The sequence below is a fragment of the Lissotriton helveticus genome, chromosome 2_1 (assembly GCF_964261635.1).
Source record: "Lissotriton helveticus chromosome 2_1, aLisHel1.1, whole genome shotgun sequence".
NCBI classification, from domain to species: Eukaryota; Metazoa; Chordata; class Amphibia; order Caudata; family Salamandridae; genus Lissotriton; species Lissotriton helveticus.
The window spans coordinates 1,784,193,992-1,784,218,463 of NC_136059.1; positions in this window are offsets into that span (position 1 = coordinate 1,784,193,992).

Below are 24,472 nucleotides of genomic sequence, written 5' to 3' on the forward strand. Positions count from 1 at the left end.
CCACGCACAATAAAAACATGCCTCTGACCTCCACAAGTGCTGTGCTCATAAGCAAGCAAGCAAGCTGCAAACATTCACAGGGGAATCAAGAAAACACAGACATAGTTTCACTGAGGCAGAGGGAGTAAACTTTAATGCCTTTAGTCCCTGAAATGACATCACAGGAAGTGACCTAACATGACTGGAGCAGGATGATACCATAGGAAATAACCTAAAGCAACTATTGGCCACGATTACATAATGAGAAGAAAATGTTGCATTGAGTTTAACTACTAGTTATTGTTCAACTCTCTCAGAAGCAAGCATTGGAGTTGCAAGGGAGGATTAATCAGTCGCATTTTCAAACCCTAAATACACCCTAAGGTATCTCTCCTCTCAGCCTTTTTAGTCTCCTCAGGATGGCTCACCCATTTTCAGTGTTGCACTCATATCTGTGCACACCAATGCAGTTGCAATAAGAAAAACTTTTTTTTCTTATTTTGGCCTACTTTTTGATTTTGTACTTCACCCATACAGTGTCAATATATTTGCTTTACTACTGTGCTAACTCATCTGTGGATCTGGGGCCGGGGTAGCTGGACTGAAAAGTCTAGCCTAAAAATTAAGAGCTGATTCTGTATTTTTTTTTAAATAGGGATATTTATTGCTGCTAGTGGTGTGTGGCATTGTGAGTGACTGTGATAGCAGCTATACCTAATTGGGTGTAGCTGACCCCCCGGGCACCGATGTGTGCTGAATCAGCTCTGAGTTCTCTGTTGCTCAAGTTCCAAATATATTGGTGTAAGTTCAAAATGACACTGTTAATCCATTGTTCAAATGTATTTCATTTATTCTTCATGAAATGCTTTCAATTATTTCACATGAAAATCCAATGCATTTCGGCAGTGTCTTCCTGCCTTCATCAGGGAAATAGTATATCTACAATTCAAAAAAATATAGTTTTAACCTATAATATTTCTAAACGATTTATATCCAATGTAACACATCCGCTATACATATACATTCATTCACCATTAGCAACGTGTATTAAAGGAATTCTTTCAGCGGTGAATCAACTGGCATATTAAATAAAATGCATTATTACGTTTCACATTTAACTTTGTACACATGTTATTAAACGTGAATGTTGCTTCGTTGTTTAAAATTGTTTCAGATGATTTTGCTCGCCTACTGTGGGTGGGGATTGCTAAGGTTGTTACCGTGTTTGGCCGCGATATTGAAATGGTGGCCTCGCGTTACGCGCTGGCAATGCTGTTCTCAATGTCTAACCAGCTCCAAATGTGCTAAACGAACGCGCTATCAAGTGCTTAAAACTCGCGCTTACTTAACGTGATGCTGTTCCTTCTAGAAAGGAGAGTTATGTTTATCTTAATCTTACGCCCTTAAGGAGCCTGTTCCTGGCTGCTTAACTGCTCACCTCGGCGTTTTCGATTCTCGCGCCATTCCTCTACGGACAAATCCTCCTCTCTTCCGGTGTTACCTTCATCGCGCGTGCGCCCTATTTAACTCCCTCTAACCCGTTTTTTATTGTATATGTACGCTCTAACTTTATTGAATTCCTGTTTATGGGGATCAGCGCCAGTGCTCACTACCGCTATGTATTTGTGCTGCTACAAATGCTAGCAAATTATTAAATGTAGATTGATGATACCATACATATTATTGTAAATCACGATTTAAAGCTATGTTCATTATAAGTAACAAAGAAATTCTGTTCTTTCGTTCAGTCCTCCTGGCTTCAAGCTGCCCAAGTTATAAATCCAATAATTCTCCTGCTTGAGTAACCTGTTTTTATTCGTGGAACCTTCCATTCTTGGCAATGTTTCTAGAACACATACTCGTAGTTGGCTGGCGTTGTGTTGCATTTGAGTGAAATGTTCCGCCACACTAGTTTTCGTGGATTTCAGTCTGATGGTGCTTTTATGCTCATTCATACGGATTTTTAGTTTACGTTCAGTGTGTCCTACGTAAACGTCTCCACAGGGGCATTTAATCATGTAAATTAAATTACTAGAGTCGCATGTTGCATTCACTTTTAATGAGATGGGATATCCCTTTTGTGGATGTGTTATACTTGATCCCTTGATGATGTTGTTACATGTGCCACAATTATAACACGGAACCGTTCCTCTAAATGATATTTTGGGAGGTTCTTCATCCAATGGTTTTAAAAAATCCGCTAAGTTTTTTGCACGAGTGTGTGCGAAGATGGGTTCTTCTGAGAATATTCCTTTGAAATCAGGTTCCATTGTTAGCATTGGCCAATGCTTCTTAATGATTTGCTTGAATTGGGTGCTGACTGTGGAGAATTTACTCACGCATGTAATGCGATTGCTGGGTGGAGATGTTTTTCTGGTTAGTAGCTCTTCTCTGGATTTTTGTTGGGCTCGTATTAGAGCTGTTTGAGTAATGTCTGAAGGGTATCCCCTTTCTCTGAATCTTTGTTTCATAGCGTTTAGTTGTTCTCTGCATGTGGACGCCTCTGAGACCACTCTCTTCACCCCTAGCATCTGGGAATAAGGAAGGTGTTTTATAAGGGCTGGAGGATGATGACTTTTGTATTGCAACAAATTATTTCTGTCTGTTCTCTTGCGATATAGGTTTGTGGAAAATACATCAACCTCTTTCGTTATTTCAACATCCAGATATTGTATTATGGATTCGTGAATGTTCCATGTGAACCCAATCTGATCCATTTTCTTGTCCATGCCTTGTAATTGCTCTTCTAGTAGGTTCTGAGAGCCTCTCCATATGATAAAAATGTCATCTATGAACCGTACATACATGACGATGTTGTTAATCCAAACCGAGTCTTGAAATACATGAGCTTCCTCAAATGCTGCCATAAACAGATTTGCGTACGCCGGAGCGGCGCAATTTCCCATGGATGTCCCACTTTGTTGCATAAACCATTTTTTGTCTTGTTCAAAGTAACTATGCAGTAATGTGAACTGCATTAGTTCCAAGATAAATAGTTGTTGTTCTTCTGAGTACTCACTATGTAGAAGGGCGCTTTCAATAGCTTCCAGTCCTTGCTGATGCGGTATCGAAGTATAAAGTGCTTTTACATCAATCGTGGCCATAATCATGTTTCCGTCTGGTTGGATGGTGGACAGTTTCAAAAGGAAGTCTGTGGTGTCTTTCAGATATGATCTAGTTTTTAACACTAGTGGTTGCAAATATTTGTCAAGGTATTTCCCGACTGGTTCGTGGATGCTCTGTTTGGTGGACACTATTGGTCTACAAGGTGGTTTCAATAAGTCTTTGTGAACTTTAGGAACTAGGTAAATCGTTGGTGTTCTATGATGTTCCTGTGTGAGGTATCTGAGGGTCTTCTCCGTGATGGTTCCTTGATCATGTGCTTTTTGGACAATGACCTGCAATACTTTTTTAATTTCTGCTGTAGGATTGGTGTTCATCTCCATGTATAGATTGGTATCTCCTAAGTGTTCCTTCATAGTGTCTTGGTAGTATGTCTTATTGAGGATGACTAACGCTCCTCCTTTATCTGCCTTTTGGCATATAATATTCTGATTCTTTGCTATTGATCTGAGAATCCCAAATTCTTTCTTCGTGATGTTCGTTTTGTGCGGTTTTGGTTTAGTATTTAGTTGTTTTAAGTCTTTACTGCATAGTTGTTCGTATAGGTCTATGGTCTTGTGACTAATAGGTGGCATGAATGTGCTTCTGGTTTTCAATCCCCTTAGTTCATTAGTCTCCATAGTAGGTTGTTTGTCCACAATGTTTTCAAAGAAGTGTCTGAGGCGCAATTTTCTTGTGAGTTTGAATAAACTTACTTCGAGCTCTAGGGTGTTGGTATGAGCTGTTGGGACAAATGATAATCCTTTTTGTAGTGTCGCTATTTGGATTTCACTGAAAGTGTAATCTGATATGTTCAACACTAAGTTTTGTTGGTCTGTTGTTGTTTCTTCTTCTCTTTCTTGGTTAGTGTGGAGCGTGTTTGCGGTTGGTTGGATCCTGTTTCTTTTTCTACGTCCCCTCCGGAGTCTTCGATTTCTATCCGACCTTCCTCTAAAAAAGATACCGCTGTGGATGTGGTGGCTTGTTCTTTTGACTGTGGTTCTTTTTGAGGTTTGTTTTTTGACTGGGTTGTCCTTTCGCTATCCGTGGAAGATGTGTCAGTATGAGACGTGTACCCTTTGGATTGTCGTTTTCTCGCATAGACCTCCGCCCATGTATAGACCTCTTGTAGCTTGTAATCCAAAGTATCTCGCTTATACTTCCGTAATTTACGCTCATTGACTTCTTGGGTGTGTTTTATTAATTGTGTGTTTATATCTTCTAGAGTTGCAGCTAGTTCTTCAGGCGTGATTAGTTTGCCTATTTCTGCTTTAGTTTGTTCGATTTCTTGAGTGAGTTCTTCTAATATTTGGGCCAATTCTTCTATGATCAATAGGATGAGATCTAAACTGCATTTGTTCAGAATAGCGAACCACTTTTCAGTGAAGTTTTTCGAATTTTTACATAAGCTGGGTTTGAGTGCAATCCTGAGGCCTCTTGGTATCCTTTGGGCTTTATGATATTTAATCATAGTGGATGCGTGCATTCTCTGGTTGATCTCCTTCCGGGTTAAATATAGCAGGTGTCTTATTTGTTGCTCCTTGTTTTTTGAGTAGACTTGTTCTTTACCCGATGGTTGAATTAATGAGTAGATTTTTTCACTAGCGTCTGTCGCATAAGCGAACGTTGCTGCTCTCCTGTCTGTGGAGGCTGTTATGTCTTCGTATTGCATTTTTCAATTCCAAGATTGTTCATATGCGTGCTTCTATCCTTTGAGGCGGGTTAAGTAATATACTGTGAGTGTAGGACAGAGCACCGCTGTTCTAACTGGAAGATCTTCGTGTTTTTCGTGCCTCCGGGGCTCTCTCCCCGTCTGGAGTTGTGTATATAGAACTGTGATAGCAGCTATACCTAATTGGGTGTAGCTGACCCCCCGGGCACCGATGTGTGCTGAATCAGCTCTGAGTTCTCTGTTGCTCAAGTTCCAAATATATTGGTGTAAGTTCAAAATGACACTGTTAATCCATTGTTCAAATGTATTTCATTTATTCTTCATGAAATGCTTTCAATTATTTCACATGAAAATCCAATGCATTTCGGCAGTGTCTTCCTGCCTTCATCAGGGAAATAGTATATCTACAATTCAAAAAAATATAGTTTTAACCTATAATATTTCTAAACGATTTATATCCAATGTAACACATCCGCTATACATATACATTCATTCACCATTAGCAACGTGTATTAAAGGAATTCTTTCAGCGGTGAATCAACTGGCATATTAAATAAAATGCATTATTACGTTTCACATTTAACTTTGTACACATATTATTAAACGTGAATGTTGCTTCGTTGTTTAAAATTGTTTCAGATGATTTTGCTCGCCTACTGTGGGTGGGGATTGCTAAGGTTGTTACCGTGTTTGGCCGCGATATTGAAATGGTGGCCTCGCGTTACGCGCTGGCAATGCTGTTCTCAATGTCTAACCAGCTCCAAATGTGCTAAACGAACGCGCTATCAAGTGCTTAAAACTCGCGCTTACTTAACGTGATGCTGTTCCTTCTAGAAAGGAGAGTTATGTTTATCCTAATCTTACGCCCTTAAGGAGCCTGTTCCTGGCTGCTTAACTGCTCACCTCGGCGTTTTCGATTCTCGCGCCATTCCTCTACGGACAAATCCTCCTCTCTTCCGGTGTTACCTTCATCGCGCGTGCGCCCTATTTAACGCCCTCTAACCCGTTTTTTATTGTATATGTACGCTCTAACTTTATTGAATTCCTGTTTATGGGGATCAGCGCCAGTGCTCACTACCGCTATGTATTTGTGCTGCTACAAATGCTAGCAAATTATTAAATGTAGATTGATGATACCATACATATTATTGTAAATCACGATTTAAAGCTATGTTCATTATAAGTAACAAAGAAATTCTGTTCTTTCGTTCAGTCCTCCTGGCTTCAAGCTGCCCAAGTTATAAATCCAATAATTCTCCTGCTTGAGTAACCTGTTTTTATTCGTGGAACCTTCCATTCTTGGCAATGTTTCTAGAACACATACTCGTAGTTGGCTGGCGTTGTGTTGCATTTGAGTGAAATGTTCCGCCACACTAGTTTTCGTGGATTTCAGTCTGATGGTGCTTTTGTGCTCATTCATACGGATTTTTAGTTTACGTTCAGTGTGTCCTACGTAAACGTCTCCACAGGGGCATTTAATCATTGTGAGTGACTGCATTCTGCCCAATTACTAGGAGTCTGCATCTAAGAGGGGCAAGCAAGAGGCAAAGTAGTTAGTCTTAGACTGCCGCCACCTATATATTCCTCCTGCCCTCTAGGATGCAGGTAGCATTTGTGTTGTCGCTGATAGTGGTGCAGTAAGTAGCAGAGAGTGCCTTAAGTTGCATCATGTATTTTGCTTGGTGTTAGAACGGAAAACCACACCATCATGTATGAAAGATGTCATATCCAAGATGACAACTGTAGTTCTATTTACATTAAATCTACACACAAAACCCTAGATATTTTTAGGGAAGGGAACTAGAGGCTATGGGGTGTTCAGAGTGAGCCGGCTATGCACACACAAAATGAGGCTACGCTGAATACATTCTCGCTACGGTGACAACAGAAGGGTGGTCCTCACAGCACTGCATGGACCTTAGTTGTACACTGTTGTCTTCGCTTATGTGCTGATGGATTGCTGCTGCCCAGGTTGCATTATTGGCACTGACATTTCCAGGATATGTGACGAGTACTGGTTCAAGATCATTAAAGTGTTTGAAAAGATAGTCAGCAGTTTGTCTACTGATTGCCTAAATGTGGCACTATTTTTCTGGTTTGCCTCATGGAGAAGTTATGCCCATAATTTATTTTCCTTTGCTCTTTTATTTACCCATTTCCTTTGTTTAAGCAATGTCCTTAATTCACGGAGAGTGCCTTGTAGATTCGGGTTGTCCGGAAATTTGCGTTGTTGTTGTTAAAGTTCGATTTATAGATTGCTTTAATTTTTTAGAGACAGTGCCCTTTACCACCTTAGTAATGATTGTTGCAGCTCTCTTCTGATTCAGGCTTTGCCTAGATGCACATTTTCCATCTTAAGATGTGACAAATCTTTCTCAACTTTAAAAGGGCTGGTCTAAATTTGCTTCTATCTGACAATATAGGACTTTAGCTGTTGTTGTTATTTCATCTATATTATTAGAGTTACACCTTATTCTTTTAAGATTACTGGTTTCATCCTGACACTCAAACAACCATACAGTCACTCACACAGCCACTCATAGACCCACTAAGAGACTTATGCACCCAGCTAGTTATACACTCAGAGACTCATGTACCAATACACAGTCACACTCAGAAACCCACACACCCACTGCCAGAAACACTCCTGCTCCCCCGGTAGATCCGCTAGGAAAAGACTACAAAAAGACCACTGAGAGATTTATGCACTCTGTTACAGATCCACTCAGACACTCATGCACCAACTAATTCATCCATTCAGACATCCACTTAGACACTCATGTACCCTCTCACAGATTCAGTCAGTCATATGCTTACTTACAAATGTACAAAGGCACTCATGCACTCATGCACCTAATCACAGATTGAGTGAAAGACTTATGCAACCAGTCACAGACTTTTTGTGACTCTGATGCACCCACTCATAGATGTACTGAGGCAGTCATACAATTTGTTACAGAAGTATTGATAGACTGATGCATCGTCTCACAGATCCTGCAAAATACTTATACAGTGAATGAGACTCTTTGTGATACAGTAATGCATACAGTAATAGATTGCAAAAAGTTATGGACTCTGTTATAGAGATATTAAGGGAGTTGTTCATGCTATTATACAGTTGTTTTGTCATTTTGTGACATATTCACGGTGATCGTGGGTACCGACATTATCGCAACACCCAGCGCCACCACAAAAATGGAAAATCAGTATAAATGGTTGATTTAATGCAAACTCCCTACAACAATATGACTTTAAGCAGTGCAGTAATAAGTCTAAATTACCGTAAAAATGCGTCCATTTCTGTGTTTTGCACCCCCTAAAAAAGGCATGGTTGTCGTGGTTACCAAAGTTATTGTGACTCTCTGCACAATCACGAAAACAGAACGTAGGGTTCAAACACAGTTTTTAACAAGTTATTACAAATATATGTGCACGAATGTTCTTTAAGTTATTAATGTGTGCATTGTAATTGTTGGTATGAATTGTTTAAGCTATATTTTTTATGTGGTGGTGGTTTTTGAATGTTTGCATTTGTTATGTCCTCCTGCTACCTCCAAAGGTTACAAGGTTGGTATAGTTAGAAAATATAATTAAAAAGACATAGAAAATCAGTAAAAAATACAAAGGTTACAGGAATGTTATAGGTAGAAATTGGCATTTAAAAAACATTATAAATTCACTGAAAAATCAAAGGTTACAGGGACGTTATAGTTAGGAAATGAAATTAAAAAAACATAGAAATTCACTGAAATAACAAAAGGTTACAGGGACATTATATTTAGGCTCAGGTTTCACTCGTACAAAACCAGTGAAATTCAGCAGTCATAGTTATCTGAGCTAATTAGAACTCATGCCCCGATGATACACTGCTTATGACCTCACATATTACATCATACATGACATTGTCAGCGAAATCACTGATGCTATCACTGATGACATCTCAAATGAAATCACTGATTAAATCATCCACAAAATCTCTGATACACCCACTCATATCCCAATATAAATTTCCAAACACCCACTCCAACTTAAAACACTACCATTATCAAAATGGTTGAGAAACCATACCAGAAGTTACATATCCACTCTTTTGCCCATATAGTCACTCATATACCAACTCACTCATTAATACAGCCACTAATTCATCCACTCATATACCCATACAGCTACTCACACACAGTCAGTCATCCATAGAGCTAATAACACACCTATTTACTGACCATTAGATTCAATCACACAGCTACTTACTCAACCATATAGTTATATACACACCCACTCACGTATTCGTATAGATACTAAAACATACTCACTTACGCATACTATCACTGACACAAGCACACACTCACCCTTACAGCCACTCTCACAATCACTCACTCACACATACAGTTACTCATATACTCAAACACTCACCTATACTGCCTTTCACATATGCATTTATTCACCCATATACCACTGACATATCCATTCACTCACTGACACAGTCAGACACACACTCAGTCACCCATACAGCCCCTCACAGATTTACTCCCTAACCTATACTACCACTGACTCACCCACTCATACATCCATCAAGCAGTCATACATAACCTCACCCACTCACACAGATACTCATACAGCCATACAGGTACTAAGACAGCCAATCGGTCACCCATACAGCCACATGTGTACCTCCACTCACACACCCATTCTGCAACTTACACACCAACTAACATGCTCATACAGCCGTTAACGTGACCAGTCACTCACCCATACCTTCACTGAGGCACCTAATCACTCACTTATACAGTTAGTCATGCTTCCCATGAATCATTCATACATACACTCATATACTCACTGATTCACCAAAACACCTTGGTATATATATGTTAGACATTCACAAACTGTTTAGAAAGTTATAGTCAGTGGATAATGTCATGAGTGATGTCATTTGAGATGTCATCAACGATGTTACTGACCATGTCATCAGTGATGTCATATGTTAGGTCATAAGCAGTGCATTGAGGGTGAACGAGTTATAGTTAGCTCGGCTAACTATAACTGCTGGATTTCACTTGTTTTGTGTGAGTGAAACCTGATCCTAACTATAACAACTCTGAAACCTTTAGTTTTTTCAGTGAATTTGAAAGTTTTTTTGTATTCCATTTCCTAACTATAACGTCACTCTAATCTTTGGATTTTTCAGTAAATTGCTAAGATTGTTTAAATGCTAATTTCTAATTATAACGTCCCTGTAACCTTTGTTTTTTTCAGTGGATTTCTATGGTTGTTTAAATTCTATTTCCAAACTATAATATCCCTGCAACCTTTGTTTTTTCAGTGAAAGTATATATATATATATATATTATTTTTAAACACAGGACGCTGCACTCGGGAATCTTGAACAGTGCAATTTATTACAGAGCCAATCTGTCACACCAACGCGGTTTGGCCAACGCAGCCTTTCTCACGGTAGGGGGCACTACCGTTAGAACTGGTTTTATATAATTTCCTGTGAATGACAATTCCCATAGACACACATTGTAGGAAACAGAATTGACACCGGAAGCGACCAATCGAGAGAAAGCCATGGAACGCCAAGCACGCTGGGTTGAGAGCTGGAGGACGGAGAGGAGAGCTCAAACCTTACCGGAGTGTTCCCGCATTGTGAGTTTTTAGCTATAAGGTGAAAAAGTAGGCCTTATTCTCTTATTCGAAGCGATTTGACTGCGGCAAGAAACAGAGATCAGCATTTCTGCAAACTAACATAGCGATATGCGGCTCTCCGACTGCAAAGGGAAATCTTCCTTTGATCACGGTTAAACCGACACAGCTAAATAATACGCAAGGAACAACATTACAAACAACGTCCTTTACCCCACTTTAGGAACCTATGAATTGGTCTTAAAGCAAAAATGGAAGCACGTAAAACCAAACGAGTGCCACAAATGGCAACAATGTTTAAAGCAGACAGCCAGGAAGGAGCCGCAGCCGCAACAATATCCATGACTCCAAATGAGTCCAATCCAAAACTGAAGCAAATATTTTTTCAAGTGGAAAGACAATATAAAAAATAAGCAAAAGTTGGGACATGTTGGCATTACAAAAGTATCTAGAAGTTGACAGAGTCCCATGCGGTCTAAGGATTTTTACGATGCCCACACATCCGGACACACGAAACGATATGTTGGAAGAGTGGGGTGCTAACAATATGGAATGCAGCAAAAACATTTTGAGGATTCTTATCAAATATGCTAAAATTTATTTAATCAAAATACACACAGCAATGAAAGATCTGGAGACTAAAATCAATCAATGCGATAAGGAAGGAATGCACAAATTACACGAAGAAATGGAAGATCGGCTAGAAAAATATGAGGAAATCCAACAACGGTAACAAAGGAAATACACCAGGGACAAAACGGACTACAAACAAGGACAAATACTAACATTTGCAAGACACCTTGATGCGCTAAAAATAATTTATGCCACAAAACTATTAAAAACAGGAGGGGAGACAGGAAGTGAATCTGATATTAGTGGCAGTGGAAATTAAGCAACCATCAGTAGAAATGTACCGAATAACATTTCTTTTTTGGGGAAATGCGCCTTGTCAGCCTGGATCAAAATATATCACGGAATCAAGGACAAGGCAGGGGCAGAGACAGAGGCAGAGAGTTTGGAAGAGGCAATACAAAGTCTTCAGAAGTTCCAGGAAAACCCGACGATCTAAACACAAAAAGGCAATATCCTTTGAGGAATCAAACCAAGAGCAATTGAATGAGGACAATCTAACCATCAATTTATCAGATTACACACCAATGAAAATGGAATGCCAAATAATAAATAAAGGTCTCTCTTTCTGTCCAGAAAGACATTTTAATCACACTGACACCAAAATTGCCATATACAAATATGCGCGTAAACTAAAACTTACCAAAGTGCATGCTGGTAAACAACCTCAAAATAATCAGAATGAGATTTCTCAAGAGGATAATAGGGAACAGGCAGAGATCAGAGACATAGAACTAACTATAGAAGAAATTCTGCATTTAAAAAACCTATCAGACCTAGCAAATGAACTTCAAGATGACGAGACTACCAAGTTTGAAATGCTTCAGAATCTTGAAATGAATCCCAAACAACATAGGAGCAGTGGCCTAAAAAACAAATCAAGATACTGCCCACAATTATCACCAGGAAATAAAACTAACTCTTTCTCTGAAGCAGTAATGAATGAAATTGACAAAATGGAAAAAGTGAGAAACAACAAACAAAGGGAAAATATGTCAATAAAAGAAAACCGAGCAATCCAAACTTTGGTGAGTAATTCCAGCATAATCATAAAGGCCACAGATAAGGGCAGAAATATTGTGATTTAAAATACAAGTGATTATAAAAAAGATGCATATCGCCAACTACATGATACTGAGAAATATCAGAAACTAACACACAGTCCTATCAACAGAATGATTTAGGATGTAAAAGGTACCTTGGGCAATTGGCATGAACACAATTTAATTAATGATAAAGAACGACAATATCTCTTTAAAGAAAATCCAACAATTCCAAAGGTATACTTTTTACCTAAAATTCACAAATCGCTAATTAACCCTCCTGGTAGGCCAATAGTGTCATTGCGTGATTCATTATATAGAAACATCTCATCCTATGTAGATCACTACCTGGCTCCCATGGTTCAAAATCTAAATTCCTACATTCAGGACACAGGAGATTTCTTACCCGTACTGTCGAACATAGCATGACATCCATCATACATTATGATAACAATTGACGTGGTATCCTTTGACCATAGATTGATCACTCGGTGGGACTGCATGCCTGTGCATACTTTCTAAAACAGCAGAACATTAGTGAACTTGAACACTCCACAATGCTCCTAACAATGATAAAAATGTGCCTGACAAACAACATCTTTTTCTTTGACAAACAGATATATCACCAACTGTGTGGCTGTGCCATGGGCATTTCCTTCTCCTCAAACTATGCTAACATCATGAAGAGGTGTTGGGAGAAGGAAATAGCCTGGGGTCCAAGAACCAACAAGGCCCTGGAGAAAATCATACTATGGACACGCTACATAGATGATTTGTTCCTAATTTGGAACAGAAAAAGGAGGATTTCATGGAATACTCTCATTCACATGCTCTGTTAGCCATCACAAAGTAGACTTTACGGACACCACAGTCTACATTGATAATGGGCAAATACACACTACCCTTTACAGAAAGAAAATGGCAACAAACAGTATCCTTCATGCAGATATCTTTCACCCCAAACCGCTATTGAAGAGCATCCCATTTGGGGAATTTATCCAAATGTGACGCAACTGCTTCAAAGATGAAGAAGCAGAAAAAAGAAATAATTAAAAGTGTAGAAAGACTCAGAAAGAGAGGATACAGAGAAAGAGATCTTAACAAAAGCATGAAGAAAATCAAAAATGTCACACATACATAAATTGTGATAGAAAAATAAAAAGAGAAATCAATATGGTGACAAACAACAGCCCCAAGGCTCATATTAACCTTCAGCAAAGAGGCATACAAAGTCAGACAAAGCATTCAAAAGTATTGGCCATTACTACAACAAGATTAAGACATTGACAGGATTATCGGCGAAAGACCACAAATTACCAAAGGAAGGCATCCTCACTCAAAGATGTAATAGTACAAAGCCACTTTCAATCTAAACCAAAGGAAAAAAAACAACAGACCGGCATTAAGAAATGCAACAACTTTAAAGCCTGTAAAATTGGAATCAACAAAAAAGACATTAGACCCTGAGGGAAGAATCATCCACATTAACTAAAGAATAACCTGCACAACGTAATATGTAGTCTATGCCATCCAATGCAACTGAAGCCTCATGTATATAGGCAGCAACATTTGCATGCTAAAAAAACGGATTTTAGAACACATCTGCGCTGTAAAAAATAAAGATAAAACCTATGTAACTGCAAAGCACCTACTAGTGTGCCAAAATGGAGACTGGCGAAGCCTGAGTTTCTTTTATATTGATACAGTGGAAACCAATGAGAGAATGGGTGATAGGAAAAAGAAACTGAGACAGTTGGAATCCAAGTACATAATCAGGGTCTGTACAAAGAATCCAAAATGGATGAACATTGATGAAGAATTTTACGTTCATCTGAGACAGACAAGATACATCAATGTAAATTACTGAAACCGTCAATACAATTAAAAAACAGGATCAATGCCAAGACGAACCAAAGAAGAAATTGCGATCAGGGGCCTGATGAAGTAAGATCAACTCAGAACTTTACTTCAAAATTAGGGTTACTATACCCCTTTAACTTTGAACATTGTGCCATATAAAACCAAAAGTAATGACCAAAAGTATCTTGAAGGTACTGTACATACCAACGTGATCAGCACACTACTTACCTTAAAGTGTATGTAAAGTGATACAACCAGATAAAGTGCAACAAGTGCTACATCTATGTAAATGAATATTGTACTAAACATATTGTTTTATCACTGACTAGGTGCACAGAGAGAAGGGTAAACAATGTATTTACAATTTGCAAACAGTGATCCTGTCACGAGGGAATCTGTTTAGATTTGAGAACACAACTACAACTCCCAGAAGTCTATGGGAATTGTCATTCACAGGAAATGATATAAAAACAGTTGTAACAGTAGTGTCCCCTGCCATGAGAAAGGCCGTGTTGGCCGAAACGCACCAGTGTGACAGACTGGCTCTGTAATAAATTGCTATTTTCAAGATTCCAGAGTGCGGCGACCTTTGATTAAAAAATTTACCTTGGCCATTGGCTCGGCCTAACGCCTGCACCTGCTGTTGCGCGCTCCGGCAGAAACCACATTGTAGGAAATATATATATATATATATATATATTTTTTCACTGGAAAAAAAAATAAGTTTCAGGGACATTATAGTTAGTTGGACATTTCACTCGTACAAAGCCAGAGAAATTCGGCCATTATAGTAAGTTGAACTAACTAGAACCTGTGCCCCAGCAATTCACTGCTGATGACTTCACATATTACATCATCCATGACATGGTCATAGACATCACTGATGAATTCACTGATGACATCATCCAGTGACTTTGTGTTTCGGTAAAGTTTAGATATGTTTTATATATATATATATATATATATATATATATATATCTATATATATATATATATATAGATATATATATATATATATATAGATATATATATATATATTACCTACTGGCGGTCGCCAGTAGGTATATATAGTTAGGATTTTTTCTCTATGGGATTTTTGAAAATTCTATGTCTAATAACTTTGGCGTTTGTGGACGGAATTGGCTGAAATTTTCAGGAAAATGGCACATTTTGTTTCTGAGCAGCCCTTGAAAATTGGGGGGGGGGTGAGCAGCCCTTGAAAATTTGGGGGGGGGTTCGTCAATGGGGGGTTGAGAAAAAAGGGGGGTCCCAAAACGTGTTTTTAACATTGAGTTTTCCATAGGGCGGTTGGCCTCACTTTTAGCCCGAATGGCTGAATGGATTTGCACGAAACTTGGCAAAATTGTAGGGACTGGTAGCCCGATGTGCCTTTGCTAGGTCTCAATATATGTGCTTCAGTGGATTTTGAGAAATTAACGTTCAAAAAAAGATATATATCTGTAACAGCGGACCGGGCAGCGCTCCGGTTCGCGGACTTTTCGCGGTACGGAGCTTTGTGAAGCGAAGCTGATTGGTTCTCCGGCGTCTGTGAACATTCCAAACAGTCCGTAGCGGCCGCCATCTTGTCTCTCGGTAGGATCGAGAGACAAGAGGAGGCCAAAGCGAAGGGGCAAATGACCATAAGGGGGCATAGTAGATCCTCGCTGACCCCTAGGTTTGATGTGGAGGTTTTAAAAGGGCCCCGCGGGGCAAAAAAAAAGAAATAATAATAATAATCGAACGGCTGAATGGATTTGCACGAAACTTGGTAAAATATTAGGGACTGGTAGCCCGATGTGCCTTTGCTAGGTCTCAATATATGTGCTCCAGTGGATTTTGAGAAATTAACGTTCAAAAAAAGATATATATCTGTAACAGCGCTCCGCTTCGCGTAACGGAGGTTTGCGAAGCTGATTGGTTCTCCGGCGTCTGTAAACATTGCAAACAGTCCGTAGCGGCCGCCATTTTGTCTCTCGGTAGGATCGAGAGACAAGAGGAGGCCAAAGCGAAGGGGCAAATGACCATAAGGGGGCATAGTAGATCCTCCTTGACCTCTTAGGTTTGATGTGGAGGTTTTAAAAGGGCCCCGTGGGGCAAAAAAAAATATAATAATAATAATCGAACGGCTGAATGGATTTGCACAAAACTTGGCAAAATTGTAGGGACTGGTAGCTCGATGTGCCTTTGCTAGGTGTCAATATATGTGCTTCAGTGGATTTTGAGAAATTAACGTTCAAAAACAAGATATATATCTGTAACAGCGCTCCGCGGAGATAAAATTATATCTGTATTACCTAGCTGTTGCTAACACCAGTTAGCGACGGCTAGTAGGAGATAGCGACCATCTTGGGCCCCACTTTGCATGTGAGTGATATTTATCACTAATGACATGCAAAGTGGGGATGCCAAGATGTTAGCGACTGGAAACAGTCGCTAACATCGCTATCTCCTATTATCAACTTTTGGAAATATTCGCGATAAGCGCGAATATCTCCAAAAGCTAGCACCTGCCCTGAGCAGTTCTTAGCCATGTCATCCAATGGGAGGTGGATAACATGGCTAAGAGCATTAGCTCGGTAATGCATGAATATCGCTGAGTTTTCAGCGATATTAATGCATTGCGGTCGTTTTTTATCGTATTTGCGATAAACCTTGATAATAGCAAGGTTTATCTGCGATAATTTCTGACGATGCTTAGCGGTAAAAAAATCGTTGCTAAGCATCGTTAGGGATAAATATCGCTTAATTTTGGTAATATGCCCCAACGTCTGTTAACGTTCGATTCGAAGGAAATCAGGAAGTGTTGAAAAACATTGTCTGCGCCATCTTGCCTTTTTTCAAATGCCACACTTTTGTCGTGCACGGCAGTCATTTTAAATGCCTTGACCAGACCCACTCTGTGCACGCTGTCGATCCTTAGCATGGCTCCCCACCCTCGCAAGCATCTCCCCCAGGCAGTGGTCACCCCCGCTCTCTGTCTTATGCATGGGTAATAAACCACCCCCCATCTGCGCTGCTCTTCCCTGAGAATCACACCCTGTGCCCGCCCGACACCTCCCTTTCGCCCTATTCACTACCGCACCCTCTGACACTCCTTTTCCTCTGTGTCCGATTGTCCAGGCCGGTCCTAGGGTATCAGCTAGCCCTGCAGATGTAGTTTATGGCCCCAGCTCTAAAGAATCACCCCTCTTCAAAGGAGTTATAGTAGATCAAGGCCCACACTCGATGAGATCCGTCACAGCAGACGCGTTCCTATTATCTGAAAACCATCCTGTATTGTGATTGGGGAGGGGACCGAGCCTGAAGCGGAAGATTCCAGGGATGACTCTTTGTACATCAAAGTTTTTACAATTATGTGTCACATTAAAAATATATAGCACTCCAACAAAGTAGTAAGATTATAAAACTTTAATAACTTATAAATATATACAAGAAAACAAAAACAGTAATAACATATAAACATTTTTAGGGAAAAACAACGATGTAGCGGTCGGCTGTGCGAATAGTCCCAACGCAGCACAACGTCCAGATTTCTGGCGTGGGGCGTCGCGGGGGGTGGGTCATCAGTAGCAAACTGTTGTGCGAATAGTTCCAAGGCAGCAGAACGATGGCACCAAGGTGATGTCCAGTAAGTTGCCGCACTGGTTTTGGTATCCTACAATGCTGCTCCGAATAACGGCGTGGGGCGCCCCGGGGGAGGCGGCGTGAACGGGCCTCTCCAGGTGGAGTCTCATCTGTTGTAGTGGGGCGCCCCTTTACCGTTTCAGTTGCCATTCCGTCCGCTTTTGGTCCACTGTGTCAAAAGCCGCAATTCAGCTGAGTTGCGCCCACTCTTGCGGTGCAGCGATAGGCGGCTGCGCCCACTCTTGCGGTGCAGCGATAGGCGGCTGTCACAGGACTCTCAAAATGGCGGCAGGCTGTTTCCTTTTTGGGCCTGGTCCACTGAAATGGCCCTGGGACACCTTGGAAATCGGACGCTAGTCTGCTACGTCTTGGACCCCATTCTCGAAAGCGTCCCCTCCGCCTTGAGGATTCATCAAAAGTTTTGGGGGCCCCCGACTCCTGTAGGCTTCTGGTGGGGAGCGGCTGCCATGATTGCTCGCGGAATGACCACGACGGAGCTACGAGATGGTGGTGCTCTCATGCTGATGCCAGCTTCAGTCTGAAACATCCAGAAACAAGGTGGGGCTTTCATCGTTTGGGAAAAAAAAAAAGTTTCATCCAATGAAAAGTGTTGTTTTTAGGTCATATGATCAAGCCTTCCATCATTAGGAAACCAAAAGTAAAATGAACCAATGAAAAGTTTTATAAACAAGTCACATGACCTGTTATGCGGCATAGGGTATAAAATGCGGAGAAAATACGTTGGCACGTGAGGCAGCGTCAGTAGCGGACCGATGTACGAATAGGCCGAAGGCAACACAACGCGCCAAGATCCGGATGGCACCGAGGTGGTGTCCAGCAAGTTGCAGCACTGGTGTGGCCATCTTACAATGCTGAAAGTCGGCGTGGGGCGCCCCGTTGGCCTGTGAGTTTGCGTCAGTAGCGGACCGATGTGCGAATAGGCCGAAGTCAGCACAACGCGCCAAGATCCGGATGGCACCGAGGTGGTGTCTAGTAAGTTGCCGCACTGGTGTGGCCATCCTACAATGTTGAAAGTCGGCGTGGGGCGCCCTGTTGGCCTGTGAGATGGTGTCAGTTGCGAACCGATGTGCGAATGGGGCCAAAGGCAGCGCAACAATATTTCCTGAATAGAAGACACCACTAGGCACTGAGATGCCAAGATCCGGATGGCACCGAGGTGGTGTCTAGCAAGTTGCTGTACTGGTGTGGCCATCCTACAATGTTGAAAGTCGGCGTGGGGCGCCCCGTTGGCCTGTGAGATGGCGTCAGTAGCGGACCGATGTGCGAATGGGGCCAAAGGCAGCGCAACAATAGTTTCTGACTGACACCACAAGGCGCTGAGATGCCAAGATCCGGATGGTAACGAGGTGATGTCTAGCAAGTGGCTGTACTGGTGTGGCCATCCTACAATGGTAAAAGTCGGCGTGGGGCGCCCTGTTGGCCTGTGAGATGGTGTCAGTTGCGGACCGATGTGCGAATGGGGCCAAAGGCAGCGCAACAATATTTTCTGTATGGAAGATACCACTAGGCGTTGAGATGCCAAGATCCGGATGGCACCGAGGTGATGTCTAGCAAGTTGCTGTACTGGTGTGGTCATCCTACAATGCTGAAACTCGGCGTGGGGCGCCCCATTAGCCTGTGAGATGGCGTCAGTAGCGGACCGATGTGTGAATAGGCCGGAACCAGCACAAGGCGCCAAGATCCGGATGTCACCGTGGTGGTTTCATAGTTGAGAGGCACTTCATCTGCAGTGGGGCGCCGAGATCCGGATGGCACCGAGGTGATGTCTAGCAAGTTGCTGTACTGGTGTGGTCATCCTACAATGCTGAAACTCGGCGTGGGGCGCCCCATTAGCCTGTGAGATGGCGTCAGTAGCGGACCGATGTGTGAATAGGCCGGAACCAGCACAAGGCGCCAAGATCCGGATGTCACCGTGGTGGTTTCATAGTTGAGAGGCACTTCATCTGCAGTGGGGCGCCGAGATCCGGATGGCACCGAGGTGATGTCTAGCAAGTTGCTGTACTGGTGTGGTCATCCTACAATGCTGAAACTCGGCGTGGGGCGCCCCATTAGCCTGTGAGATGGCGTCAGTAGTGGACCGATGTGTGAATGGGGCAAAGGTAGCGCAAGAATATTTTCTGAAGAGGAGACACCACAAGGCGCTGAGATTCGGTTACCACCGAGGTGATGTCTAGCAAGTTGCCGCACTGGTGTGGCCATCCTACAATACTGCTCCGAATAACGGCGTGGGGTGCCCGAAGGGCGGGGGGAGGCGGCGTGAACGGGCCTTCCTAGGTGGAGGCTCGTCTGCTGTAGTGGGGCGCCCCTTTACCGTTTCAGTTGCCATTCAGCTGAGTTTCGGCTGCTCTTGATGCTACAGCAACAGGCGGCTGCAACAGGACTCTCAAAATGGCGGCCTGTTCTTTGGATTTGGGCCTGGTCCACTAAAATGGCCCTGGGACACCTTAGAACTCGGACGCTCGATTTTATTTTCCTTTCCTGTACATGCAAAAAAAGGTAAATGCCCGGTACGTTACACGCTTAATCTGCCACGATGTACTCTCCAGAGGAACCGAAATTTTTTTTAGTTATGGTAACTATACCATGCATCGTCATACGGAGAGGTGGCACCAATTAATTATAGTGCTGCATAAAAGAGAGATTTGGAGGAGAACCCCTGACCTGCTAGTACATTCATCAAAGAAGTGGCACTGACAGCATCAGAGGCAAGGGAAACGGTCCCAAATATTTAGAAGAACTTTGGAAAGATTAAAATGACATGTTTAGATTGTGGCAAATTAATTTCATGTGGACAGATGAGTGTTACTCTAATAAATACAGCATATGAACATCATCATAGTCGATGGTTGGTAGAGACATTTTGACTATATCCTGGACCTGCCCGTCCTCGCCCAAAATGGCGCCGGAATAAATGGGACTCGTAACTCCTTGTTGTGTACTGGTTGCAGAACCTTGAAATCACGAGATACGTATGCAGTTTTGAAGCACATGGCGGGCGGGGACGAGAATTGATTGAATATTTCGACATCCCTATTGATATTAAGTTCTGATGTGTTATTGATTACTGTACTATTGAAAGTTCGAATTAACGTCACCCATGGTACTTGCCCGCAAATGTATATCTAGATAATTTTATTGTAACTGGCCCTGTCGTATTTTAATTATAAAATGTACGTCCACCGATTCCGTAACTGTTAGACACCTTAGTTCTTGCAACCTAATGGCCCGCCCGTTACGTTCCTCTACAGTGTAAATGTCTACTCATCATATACGATTACAGTTTGCTCCGTGGCCGGCCCACGTGGTTATAGGCCCGTATTTGTATAATGAAATTTTCACAATAAAGGTTTTTAAAAGAAAACATGGTAGTAGTATATACATTGGTAAAGTTTTTAATAATAGTCACTGTTTTAGAATCATTAAAAGGCAAGTGAAATAAAGCAGACCAATTACATGAAGGGTAAAAGGTATAATACGAAGGAACGCAGTAAAGATAAATGGTCAAGGGCTGTTGTGTTTTCTATTCCTGCAACATAAAGTGATCGATAAGAATCTCATATTCAGGCGTATCGGCGACTAAGACAGCAGGTCGACCCTGTTTTGCTCAACGGCTCCGTCATGGGATGAAGAAACGCTCTTTTTCTCGAAAAAAGAATATATTTTACTTGCAGGACAGTTGTAAATTTTCCGGGAAAGTACATTAGCCTGGAACATTATAACATATATTTAAGAAAAAATAATGTTCGGAAGTAATAAAAAGCGTCATTTTTAGGTCATATGACCAAGCCTTTCATCATTAGAATAAGAAAAGTAAAAAGAACCAATGCAAAGTTTTATTAACAAGTCACATGACCTGTTATGCTTACGTTACGCGCTGCGCGTCGCGCCCCGGATGACTTCCGGATGCGCTAACGCGGCGCGTCATATGACGCATTACGCGACAACGCAGGTCCAGAATATAGTCAAAATGTCTGCACCAACCAGCGGTCGGAACACAACCCCTTTCAGCAGGCTAAATAGTTCTGTTAAATGACAACAGAAGGGACAGGCAACAAGAACCATTAGTCAAAGAGGGGAGGGCTAGTTCTTCTCTACCGGGTTACATTGGGGCGCTACCGGAACTGATCGAATTGGTAGTCTACAGTGTTTCTGGATGTTTCAGACTGAAGCTGGGGTTAGCATGAGAGCAGCACCATTTCGTAGCTCCGTCGTGGCCATTCCGCAACCAATCATGGCAGCCGCTCTTTATCGTTATTTTGGGCGGGGTGGGTGGCGGAGCCGAGCTGTTTTGCAGCCATCATCGTGTGGAGTTCAGTTCATTTCACTAGTTTTGTATTTGTCATGAGGGGTTGTTCCTAATGTTTCTATTTTAGCGAGGTCAAAAAGAGATCCCATTAGTGGCCTACTGATTTTGCTCGATTCCTTTTCTTTTTTTTTTACACGATTTTTCGTTATCTGCAAAGACTAAACAGAGTATTGCGACTCTGTGTTTGTTTGTAAATAGAGAATGAACCAAAGAGAACCAATTCTAAAACAGTAAATACTTGGATAACAATCAATCAAATGGAGAGAGAAGCAGGCACGACGTATTACAACGGGGGCAAAGGCCTGCGTTAACTACCCTTCACTATGTGCAAAGAGAGAGTACTCCTAAAAGAAATGAGGGGGGGGGCACCATTCAAAGCAGATCAGTGTGCATAAACACGAAAATGTTTTCACTTACCACGTACTTGACATTCGACAGCTTATGATATTTGCTATTAAAAAACCATTGAAATTCACTGAAAAAACCATAGGTTATAGACCATATATAGTTAGGAATTAGCATTTACAAAACCTTGAAAATTCACTGAAAAAACCATAGGTTATAGACCATATATAGTTAGGAATTAGCATTTAAAAAACCTTATTTTACTCACACAAAACCATTGAAATTCCATATATAGTTAGTTGCACTAACTATATATCGCGCACCCGCAATCCACTGCTGATGATGTCACATATTACATCATTCATGACATGGTCAGTGACATCACTGATGACATCACTGATGACATCTCAAATGACATCACTGATGACATCACTGATGACATCTCATTTGACATCAATGACCACATCACTGATGATATCATTCATGTGACAATACAATGCATCTCCTCACATTTTAATATAACCTCTGTTTCACCCAGTGTTAAATACAGAGTATAATTTTTGAAACCATTGACACACCAATACTAGTTACTACATACGTACTCACTGATTCCTACGTCTACACACACATTCACTCATTCACCCATACAATCATTCATACATACAATCACTCATCTTTACAACACTATCATATGCACTCATACACCTATACAGACACTCACACTCTGCCACTCATCCATGGAGTTACTCACACACCTAGTCAGTCCTGTAAAGAATCAATCACACTTCCATTTTCTTGTCTATACAGTTAAACATAGAGCACCTTACATTTTCAAACATATACTAACACATACTTACTTTCTTATACAATCATTGATACAAGTACACATTGATCTGCACAAAGTCACACACCTCCCAGCCAGCCACACACACACTCAGTCTCCCATACAAATACTTGGACAATCAATCAATAACCCATATAGTTAATCATATAGCTACTGATCAACACATGCAGCAGTTTACAGAACAACAGACATAATGATGCACAAATTAAGACAGTTTAGTCACTAACCCATGCACTCAGTGAGACACATTTAATCACTCACTCATACATTCATTCATGCACCTACTAAATCCTTCGTCCAGACAGTTATACATCTACTCATTCTTCAATATGTAAAACATATTTAAACTTTACAGAAACACACAGTCACTGGATGATGTCATCAGTGATGTCATCAGTGATGTCATTTGAGATGTCATCAGTGATGTCATCAGTGATGTCACTGACCATGTCATGAATGATGTAATATGTGACATCATCAGCAGTGGATTGCGGGTGCGCGATATATAGTTAGTGCAACTAACTATATATGGAATTTCAATGGTTTTGTGTGAGTAAAATAAGGTTTTTTAAATGCTAATTCCTAACTATATATGGTCTATAACCTATGGTTTTTTCAGTGAATATATATATATATATATATGTATATATATATATATATATTTTTTTTTTTTTTCTACAAACCAGAATCGATATCTTCAAATTTGTGCGTAAGCTAAACCTACAGAAAATATTTGCGTCTAAATCTACAATACCATTCGCAGCTACACCGGAAGGAATGGAAGAACCCGGAAGTAGCCTGATAGACAATGACCTACCATTGCTGATGACTACGCACTCCCTGGCAGGACTGGAGGAAATACCTAGCTCCATGGAGACCTTGAGAAGAGAAGACATAACACAAAAGAGGGATCCCAGAAACCTCAAGGTTTCTACCACACGTCACGCATGATGCAATTGACGTTTTTAATGATGTGATCTTACAGGACCTGGAAAAGATGACTATCACTAATGTGGTACTAACCAGAAAAAACTAAAAAATCTCACGCATGGAGTGGCAAGCAATCACCGCGTTGAAGGAGGGCAAATCAATTGAAATCAAACCCTCTGACAAAGGGGAGAATATTGTTATTTTTAACAACATCAACTACAAAAAGGAGGCCCTAAGACAGTTACAAGACCAAGACTGTTATTCCATCATTAACAGAAAGGACTTTGAAAAATGCACCATGGACTATCATGTTTTACTAAAAGGGTGGAGGGATGAAGGGATGCTCAACAAGGATGAATTTGAATATCTATATTGTGAATATTCAATAATCCCAACATTTTACCACCTACCTAAGGTGCATAAGGACACCAGCAATCCACCGGGGAGAACTATTGTCTCCTCAATAGGAAGCCTCC